Below are 10,332 nucleotides of genomic sequence, written 5' to 3'. Positions count from 1 at the left end.
AAATATAATCAAAAACATGCAATAAACTAATGAGAATGGTGGATTAAGTCAACTTAGGAGGTTGAATGAGCCCAAATAATTGTCCATTTTTGGGGCTCATCATCACCCCCCTACTGAAAGTGTTGCTCATCCTCTGAGCAACCAATCTCTCTCCTCATCTTTCTCCTTTGGCTCCCCTCTTTTCAAACTTCCTGTAGAAACAGTTCGCTGGCTTCCTGTAGAAACAGTCCTCTGTCTTCCTGTAGAAACAGTCTGCTAACTTCCTGTAGAACCAATTTTCTCTGATTTTGCTTGCTTGGCTGGGGGTGCCTTCTCCTTGAACTGTGTTGTGGCTGTCTTGGGTGTGTCCCTACTTGTTTTTTTTTTCTCTGACCAGTTTTCTGTATCCTTACTTGGCTCTAGCTACTACACTTCAATTTCAATTGGCGGAACACTGATTCAGACGTGCGCTCTAATTTTATGATACAAAGATTGATCCCAAATCAGGACCTTTCTGTTTCCTTGAGAACAATGTGTGTGGATTTGCACTTAATTTTAGCAATCATAAAGTATAAAGCGAGCTATTGTATCTAACCCAGCTTCCTTGTAGTAAGCTGCAAGTTGATCCTGGATGTCATGCCAGGATCCATCAAGAAAAGCTAAATCCATCAAAAATGCAGCCTGGTCAAGAGCCACCTGAGCAGGTGCCTTCCCCTTTTGAATATCCTCACGCCTTCCCTCATCTGTAACTCTTTCTCTCATGTATTCAATTTGTTCGTCTCCCCAGCCTGCAATTTTAGCAACTTCCTCATATCTGCAGCCTATTGTCCACCACGGTAATTTTAATGCTACTTTGGCAGCATCCTTAGCTTCAAGCTTACGACCAATTTTCAGAAAAAAACTCTGCATTAAACACAAATGGCCGACCAAATCCAGGAAAGTGCTTCCTATTCACGTAAAGCTCTCCTGTCACCAATGCAGAAACCTGGTCGCCTCTTTCCAAATGACCCAATGCAATACGCTCAAATACATCTGGAAACAATGCAACCTTCTTTGTCAAATAAACATCAAGATTTCCAATTTTAGATTCAGCTACATCCCCTTGTTTATACAATTTCTTGCCAGCATCTCCTGAAGCAGCATAGAGGCTATTTGCTGCGTCCTCATAGCCATTCCAATCTTCTTCTACCAGAATCCTAGGAATATATTGATCCACATGCAAGACTTCAAGAGCTTCATTTTCAATTTGAAATCAGTGGCTTACAGTCTTAGCTAAACGTGACACACCATACTTCTGAACTCGTACAACGGGCATCTCCATGCCTTCTGGACTGGTTGGCCATCTTAGAAGAGCTGTGAAAGCACCTGATTGGTCTTCTGACAGTGGTATTGCAAGAGGAATTATACCCCGTCTAGCATAAGGAGGGACAAGTTTTTCACCCTTGGCCATATGATAATTGTCCATCTTTCTTCAAGCTCCAAACTTGATGAAGAACCTTAGGCTTCTCTGCTCTGGAAGTCTCTGCTGCACTTTCCTGTAGAAGACCCCACCCGTTTCCTGTAGAGTGTGATTCTGCCTTTGAGTGAGCCCGATGCACGAGTGAAATTCGAGAACAGGCCGCAAAGCTCCATGGAGGTTGATGGGTTAACCGATTGTGGGAGCAGAGGATGCATACTTCAGCTAAGAATGTCACAAATGCAAATTAATCAGCGGATGGTGAGAGTCAGCCGAGCAATTTTTTAATTACGGCATGATTTGTGGTGAGGGAGTGAAGTGGCCAAGTGTATGGGGCCACATGCAACTAGAAGTTTTGTTCCTAAACTCTGTGTTTTCCCCCTGTAATCACTACCGTGAATTGAACTGAAGTTTAAACAACCAACACTCCTTGTTGCTTTAATTTTCACGTAAGTCAGCTATCCACGTGTACTGCGTGACTTCCAGCTGAGTGCTAGAGAAGACAATCGGTTGAGCCTTGCTAATCCGTGGCTTAATTCCACCATTCCATCAATTCATGCAGTTTTCAAATTAAATTTATGCAATAGAAGAATGAGATCAGTCACATACCTCGAAGTTGAATGGTTGCCGTGAGCTACTGTGGCCTGTCATTGCTGCATGCACTGGTTTTTCTGATTGCATGTGGCTTGGCTGGTAATCTTTGATTGCTTTTCCTTGTGCAGGTGTCCTCTGGTCGGATCTGAGCTGCATGCAATTGTTTTCCACGTTCAGATCTGCACCTTCAAGCTGCTGCTGCTGCATGGTCACAAAACCAGAACTTGTTTTCGCCATTGCTCTCAAACGGTAAAGTGGATTGATCTGAAACTCAATGAGCATGTTCCTATCATCATTATGCATCTCCCATAGAAAAATCGTGATCAATGGATGCACGGATTTCGAGAAAAATGGAAAATGGCTGAAGATTTCAGAGCTCGATTTCTCGGAAACCGTGCATCGGAATCGGCTGAAACTGCTTGGGTAGGTTACCATCACTTATATGCATATCCCCATGAAACAAGTTTTGAAACGGATGCACGATTATGGAGAAAATGCAAAAAATGGCTTATGGTGATGGAGGCTGATTTCTTGGAAACCGTGCACCGGAATTGGCTGAAACTGCTCAAGCATGTTGCCATCACCCTTGTACAATTCCCCATAAAACGGTTTGTCAAATGGATGCATGGTTTTCAAGTTATGGCGAAAAAAAATTTTGCTCTATGGATTTTTGTCTCAAGGCTTTTTGCATGTGCTTGCATGGAAGGGAAAACTGAGCTTGGGCTGTGATGCAGGTATGGAGATGATGGAGGAGGAGTTGGAATATTGCATGAGGAATTCTGAACCCTTGAGGAAGCTACCATCTTCGCCAAACCACTTTTTGAAATTCATGCCTAGTTTCCCACAATTTCTACAGGAAGTTCCTGTAGAAGCACAATGAGAAGCACAAGGAGGTGGAAAAAATGATGGAGAAAGGCAAGGGATGGACACACAAGTGCTTGTAGGCCTAATCAACAGATTCCCACCATCAGATTCACTTTTGGAATTGGATTTGGCTCGTCCAAAGGTTCTACAAGATGTTTCCTGTAGAAATACAGAGCTTCCTGTAGAAGGCACAAGAAATTCCTTTAACCTTGATTTGAGTGCTCCTCCTGTCATGAAACGTCCTTCTTGCAACCTGCAATGTCATTGCTGCAACATGAAATTATTCAATGGAGATTAGCTTTATTTTTCTTTTTCTTTTTCTCTTTTTTTTTTTGAAAAACAACTAGGGCGCCTCATGGAGGTTTTCACCCTAATTGCCTGCCTTGGGCGCCTCCAAGGGAGGTTTTCACCCAAAGATCTTATTCTCTTTTCTCTTTTTTTCCAACCCATTTACCGCCTCATGAAGGTTTTCAATCAATGAGCCAATCTAAGGCGCCTCCGAGGAGGTTTTCACCTTAGATTTCTATTTTCCTCTTTTTTCATTTTTTTTCCTTTTTCTTTTTTCTCTTTTTTTTTCTTTTTTTTCTCTTTTTTTTTTCTACCCTACCCTACTTGAAAAACAAAACCGTTCTCAAGTATAAGAATACTTCCAATGGAGCCATGTGCACATCAAGATTAGAGACAAAATGATGTGGAGGCTCGAAATGCATGCTTGGATAGGTATCCAGATCTCAGGGACCAAATGATCTGACTCTGAAGGGATCAAACATAGTTGAGGAAGAGAGTACTGCTGCAACTTAGTGACTGTCTGGAACCATGTCTCAATATAGCTTTGATATCCTTGGTCCTTTTGCTGATCTGGATCATTCTTCATGTCACCTTCTATCATGACTTTCTCATCTTCCTCCTTTTTGTTGATCTTTCTCTTGAATACATGGAAGATTTGATGGTAACCATGAGGGAACTCCCTCGATCTCTGATTTTGATCTCTTCTCTTCATCAAGTGCAGCCCATGGTTCTTTGATCTCCTCTTTTGAATCTTCTTTTGATGGATGCGGTCCTTCAATGCTTGCAATATAGTCTCTGCTTTGCAACACTCTTCCTGAGCTATGGTGAAGATCATTGAGCTCAAGAGGAGTTGTTTGCATATGTTGTGCCTCAGATTTGAAATGGGGTTGAGCTACTCCATTGTGTGGTTTTGGAAATGGTACGGGTAGTTGAGTGGAGGTGTGAAATTGAGATGGAGATGGATGGCATTGTGGTTGGGTAGGCATTTGGGGTTTCCTTGGTGGAGGAGGAGGCGATGGTTGTGGATGAGCAGGTGGTGGAGGAAAATGAGCGGGATGAGAGTTGTACTGGGGCCTCCACTCCTGATAAGGTGCATTCCACTGAGGCTGTGGCTGAGCATAAGAGTGAAATGAATGAGCAGCTGGTTGGGCATAATATGGATCTGTGAAGGAACAAGGAGGAGGTGTGAACCAGGAAGGATGAGCAGGGGGACCCCAAGAAGGCATGAAAGTGGCTTGATAGGGGTCATAATAGATCTCGGGTGTCCCTTGCAGTTCCTGCTGGTAAGATCTAGGTCCATGTGGCCTCCTTTGGTTCATATAATAGAGTGATTCAGTGGCTCCTTTAACTCTTTGATATGCAACTTTAAGTCCAGGCAAGGAAGGACACTGATTCGTAGATGGTATTCTTCACAGACAAAACACACTTCTAGGGAGTACATTGGACATTCGTTCCTAGGATGCTTTCTAGTGCACCTAGGACAAAAGATGACCAAAGCCCTCTTGGCTTCCTCTTGCTTCTTTTGGATCCACAGGGTATCCAATTGCATGGCAAGAAACTGCCTCATATCACTCTTGAAATCTTCTATCTGATCTTCAAATTCGTCTTTGGACAAGGGACTGCTCCCAACATTTCTGCTTGTAGCCATTTGCTCCAAAGGAATGGTTTCTTCTTCTTCTCCCCTAGAGGTTCTTTAAATATGCCTTGATGTCCACCCAGGGGTTCTTTAATCACAACCATCGAAGAAGAGAGAACGTTGGCTGTGTGAAGCAGTGGGGGCGTTGTGCAATCATTTTTCTAACTTATCTCTACTCCTACAAGGCATGAAATGAAATCTTTTTGGTTGATTTTTTGCTTTTTTCTACTTCTACTTGCAAAACTGAAATAGATTGAACTGCAACTAACTATCTTGCTGAAATGGAAATGTGGAATTGAAACGAAAGCAGGAAAGGACTAATCTATTTTGCTCAAAGGAAATTGCAAGAATGAAAATGCTAGTCTACGCTTGCAGAATTGAAACACTAATCTACGCTTGCAGAAATGAAATGGCAGAACGGAAATGCTAATCTATGAAAGCAGGAAATGTCTATGCTACTTTTGCAGAATGGAAATGAAATAAACTACTTAGCAGAAGGCAAGAGTAAGAAAATAGAAGAAAAGCGACAATCACCAATACTCTGACGCTTCCCCGGCAACGGCGCCAAAAATATGGTGGGCTCCAGTATTGTAGCAATAATGCTACAACTCCTGGAACTCCCTTCTTTAATTTTATCAACCCGGTAGTTCATAACAAACTTGGAAGCGACGGTGCTGTATGCACAAGTACTAGCTCTTGCCGCAGCTGTCACTTGGTCAGTTGGCACAAGTCCACTAGGAGCTTAAGCCAACTTCTATGAGCTCTTAGAAGAAGCTTTTTAATTGATGGATGAAAGCTAACTCGAAGGAAGCTAATCTAATTGCAAAAAGAAACTGAAAGCCAAAAAGAAACGCAAACCCTAGCAAACCCTAATTCTACCAACTAGTCCTATTGACGCAAAGGAGAGCATGCAAACTACTGAAAGAGATGCCATTACTTCTAGGAAGGTAAAATGCATGTGTCTAAGTTATCACTATCTGAAGAAAACATCTTTTTGTATTTTTGATTAAGTTATTAGAATCATCATGCATGTGCTTTTAACTAGATTTTCACTGTGTAGAGGTGGATCAAGGAGGAGAAGTGCTTGGGAAAGGTTGGGAAGGTTCAAAGAGGGTCTAAAGGGTCCCTAACACCCTTCCAGAGAGTCTCACAAAGTTTGGTTGCCAAGAAACCGTGTTTATGAGCTTCTACAGGAAGTCTGCAGGGGTTCTACAGGATGTTCAGAGATTTCTACAGGATGTTCTGAAAAGAGAATTTTGGAGAATGGATGGAGGGAAAAAGGTGGAGGAACGAGTATGGAGGTGAAATAGGGGTGTAGGGGAGTTCAAGACTTGGAGGTTGGAGTTGAGGAGAAGGTGTAGATGGTGAGATTTGTTCAAGGAGGGATGAAACAATGTTGTACAAGAAGATGAGAATCATGGCAAAGTAAGCGAATGAGGTAAATGTAAGGTAAGGGTTCTGAGTGAAGGATGAAATAGGTAGGTTGGATGGAGTATGTGCAGGTAAGGAAGGGTAATAGGTACTCTGCAAGTGGTTTTTCAAACTGAACGAACAAAGACATGCAAGAAAACAAAGATCTAGTTATGCTACCCTAATATGATCTAGCTAACAGTAACACGAATGGACAGCAGATTTATTTGCAAGGAAACCATGTATATTAACTATGAAATGAAGCATTCAAAGATCTGAACATGTAACCAACTTCTGCAAATGAAAACCAAACACTAATGATTGCATGGCAAAGCAAAGTCAGTGTTTTTGTGGGCAGCAAAGTCATCCTAGTCACAGCTCCTGATCCCACTGAGGGAGAGGTGAAACCACAGATGTTTGTTGGCCCTTTTCTTGAAGCTTTTTCTGTTAAAAACCTATCAACTAAATCTGAGCATGAAAAGCTATTTTACTCATCAAAAAAACAAACTAAATAACAAAACAAAATAGCAGATTTTATTCTCAGAATGCAGCAAAGACACATAAAGGTAAACAAAGGAGGTACTGGGCGCTTGAGATGGGCCCAACCCCAAGAGCTACAGCCTCCTAAGAGAGATTTAGAGCTGGTGCAAAGCTGGATTCATCTTTATTGATCAAGAAATGAAGAGTTACATCAAAACTGTCCACAAGGAGAACTTGAAAATGAGGTGACAGCAAAACTAATCTATTGCCTAAAAATCGAACTACAAAATGACTACAACAAGACTATGAAATGACTAACTACCAGCTACAAAATGACTAACCACTAGCTAACCAAAATGAGGCCCTAAGCCTTCTTATTTATACAATTTGAGGACCCAACAGTCCTCCTAAAATTTAGGGACTTGGCTGCCCAAGACTTGTAGTTAACAGCAGTCCTACTTGACTTGCTTGGCTGCCCTTGTGCTCATTGATTTGGTGGCTTTTGAACTCCGAGCTGATGGTGGAGAATTCGAGGTAAGGGCCCATAAATGAGGGGGACACCTTCCTACAAATCCTCTAGCTTGTTCTCCCACGAATTTGGCTGCCAAGTGCTCATTAAGACCTTCATTTTTGTTTCCAAGTTGACCAAAAAGGCTACACAAAGCACCCATTAGACTTGTTGGCATAATGACTAACCAAATTCACTCTATTAACATAAATATAATAAAAAACATGCAATAAACTAATGAGAATGGTGGATTAAGTCAACTTAGGAGGTTGAATGAGCCCAAATAATTGTCCATTTTTGGGGCTCATCACCAGCTTTGTCATGTCGATTCATGTCATGAGTCATCTCGGCCACATCATTACTGTGGGCCATACTATTTTAATCAATGTAATGTAACGTGGAAGTCCAAGAGACCCACATGTAAAGTTTAAGAGTCATGTAAATCTGAAGAGTCATGTAAATCTAAAGAGTCATGTAATTCAAACAGTCATGAGGGAAGTCAAACAGTCACAAGGCTTAGTTTCGCCCTTGGCTATATATACCCCTCAATTGTACATGTAAAAGAATTTTCACCTTGGCTCCTCCCACATAGCCTTGAGAGTCTCTATTATTTTCTTTGAGGAGTTAGCAGTGGCTCCAACGCCCCGCTATTGGGGTTAGTGATGTAATGGTGTACCAATGTGTCTTGGAAATTTCGCTTAATTCAAAAGCCTGATAACAAGCCAACACGTTTTCACACATGTATTATATTTCTTTGTAATACTATTCTTTGGACACTTGTAATGCATGTTGCTTTAACCTGTGTTAAGACAATTGAACTATTTCAGTTGTTCTAATACATATTCTTACGAAAATGTGTTGTATAAGTTGTTAACGGTGTCTCGACTGTATGGGTTATCTCGCCATACACTCGACATAACCATTTTCATAAACTTGTTATAACGACCATCACACTTGTGTGGACTATTCCGTTGGGTGTTGTACGTGATATCCGTTCACTGTGTGTTTGTGACTGCTGCATCCGTGTGGACTACTCCGCCGGAATTTGCGCACATCTTGTTGTGTTGTGTGTCTCTAACAGGGTTGGGACAATTCCCTTTCGACTTGAGACTCACTTCCACCCTCTCCCTCTGCAGTGAAAGAACCTTGACACAAGTAACACTAAGCACTCTCCAGGCACGTGAACCTCTTTGTTCGAAGACAAATCAGACCACTCTCATGTGCTGACAAGCAAGAACTAAGGAAAACCTTTAAGACAATGGAAATCGGGTCAGGATACCGGATGGGACTCCTACACCAAACAGTGTGAGGTCTAGTTGGGACTTCATACCAAGGAGATCCCCTGAATGTTGGAGGGTCCAACACCATCAACAGGATGCAAAAGTGGATGCAAAAAAATTAGATGCAAAACTAGTCACGCCCCTTGACGCAAAACTTGGCGCAAAGGGGATGCAAAAAATGATTTAAAAAAGGATGCAAAAGATGGTGCAAAAGTTTATGCAAGTCTAGGCACAAAAAGTGGATGAAATAAAAGATGAAAAAGTAGGTGTAACAAAATTAGGTACCAAACTTGATGCAAAACCTGGAACAAAACCTAGTGCAATAGATGACACAAAAATTGGCATAAAACCTGGTGCAAAACCTATTACAATACCTGGTGCCAAACTTGGTGGAAAAATCAATGCAAATTTTACATCAATTTTTGCACCATATTTGATAAATGGATGCAAATAGCACCAAAAATGGGCTTTAGACGGAAAAAAGGAAACAAAAAGGGACGTTAATCACAGGGTTTTTTTGTAGTGAGGAAAACATTTCCATGGACTTTGTGGGAGGTTTGCCAACAACCAGGAAGGGACATGACTACCTATTCATGGTAGTTGATAGGTTCAACAAGATGTGTGTTATGATGCCCTGTAAAAATACCATCAGTGGGAAAGAAGCAACGAACTTGTTCTTTGGATAGGTCTAGGTGCGCTTTGGGATACCAAGGAGTATTATTTCTTATAAAGATACAAGATTTCTTAGTGAATTTGGACTACATTGTGGGAGAAGATGGACACAAAGTTGATGAGATCTACAACATTCCATCCACATACATATGGACCAACAAAGGTAGTCAACCGAAATTGGTACAACTTCTAAGGGGATACAACCATAAGCGAGATCCTCTAAATTAATGCCTTCATTTTCATCCACATAAGTAGAGATGTGCTTTACCATTAGAGAGGTTGGAAGTGAGTGGGTCAAAGGTGGAGTAGTTCGTGAGAGATTGAGAGGAGAAACTAAATATAGTGTGTCCCTGCGAACCCACTTCTTTTATTTTCCTAATTGGAATTCCTTTCCAAATTTTCCATGGACATGACAATGGCCTTCCTTGAAAGATATTCCCTTGCAATCTAAGAAAATACCCTAATTTGATAGAAATAATGTCTAGAAGGCTTGAGGCCAAACTTAGCCCCACTAGGATTCGAGCCATTCCCATGTAACTAGTTTGATGATATGAGAGTTCAACTTCATAAAAGATTCTCATCCTTAGACCATTAGAATCAAGGGTAAACCTAATAGTTGGACCCAAATCAGTACAATTTTCAGGTTTTTGGATTGAGCATCAAAGTTTATTGTCCATTTTTTTCACAAATAGAGCTTGCGAGCTCCATGAGAAGCGGCCCTGTAATATCTTATGAATGTCCCTTGTTGAGTTATAAATATATGCCATCCATCCCTTAACTAGTATCAAGCAATGGGGTGAATATCATAAGAGGAGGGAGGAGTTTTTCTCTCTCCATTTGCTGAGAACTTCCATGGACATCCTTTTGCTTGCAAACCGACTGACAACCACACAATCCTCCATCTTATAAATATCATATAGTTATATGTCCTTTCCGAGGACCAATTCGAGCTCTTCCACTTTCCATTTTATGCGTTTTCGGTTAAGCTTTTGTGCCTCACTACCACCTGAAGCCATAATAGGGGTAGGTATGAGGAGATTCTGCATCTACTAAACATATCCAGTGTCAAAATATCGCTAAAGAAAACTGGTGTGGAGGAGTTGGAGAGCAAGAAGGGAGGAATACTAAGTAGGACTTTGGGGAGATAACAAAAGGTAAAACAAAG

The 10,332-nt window shown here is 41.4% G+C and overlaps 1 pseudogene; it reads right to left on the bottom strand.

Moving 5' to 3' along the window:
• Positions 1 to 374: 374 nt before the first annotated feature.
• On the bottom strand, positions 375 to 1,444 carry LOC149147458 (protein IN CHLOROPLAST ATPASE BIOGENESIS, chloroplastic pseudogene; annotated as a pseudogene).
• Between the last annotated feature and the right edge of the window lie 8,888 nt (positions 1,445 to 10,332).

The sequence above is a fragment of the Pinus tabuliformis genome, chromosome 9, assembly GCF_031772625.1.
Source record: "Pinus tabuliformis cultivar Carrire ecotype Pingquan chromosome 9, CPIR1, whole genome shotgun sequence".
Taxonomy (NCBI): domain Eukaryota; kingdom Viridiplantae; phylum Streptophyta; class Pinopsida; order Pinales; family Pinaceae; genus Pinus; species Pinus tabuliformis.
This window is presented reverse-complemented; position numbering and strand designations above follow the sequence as displayed.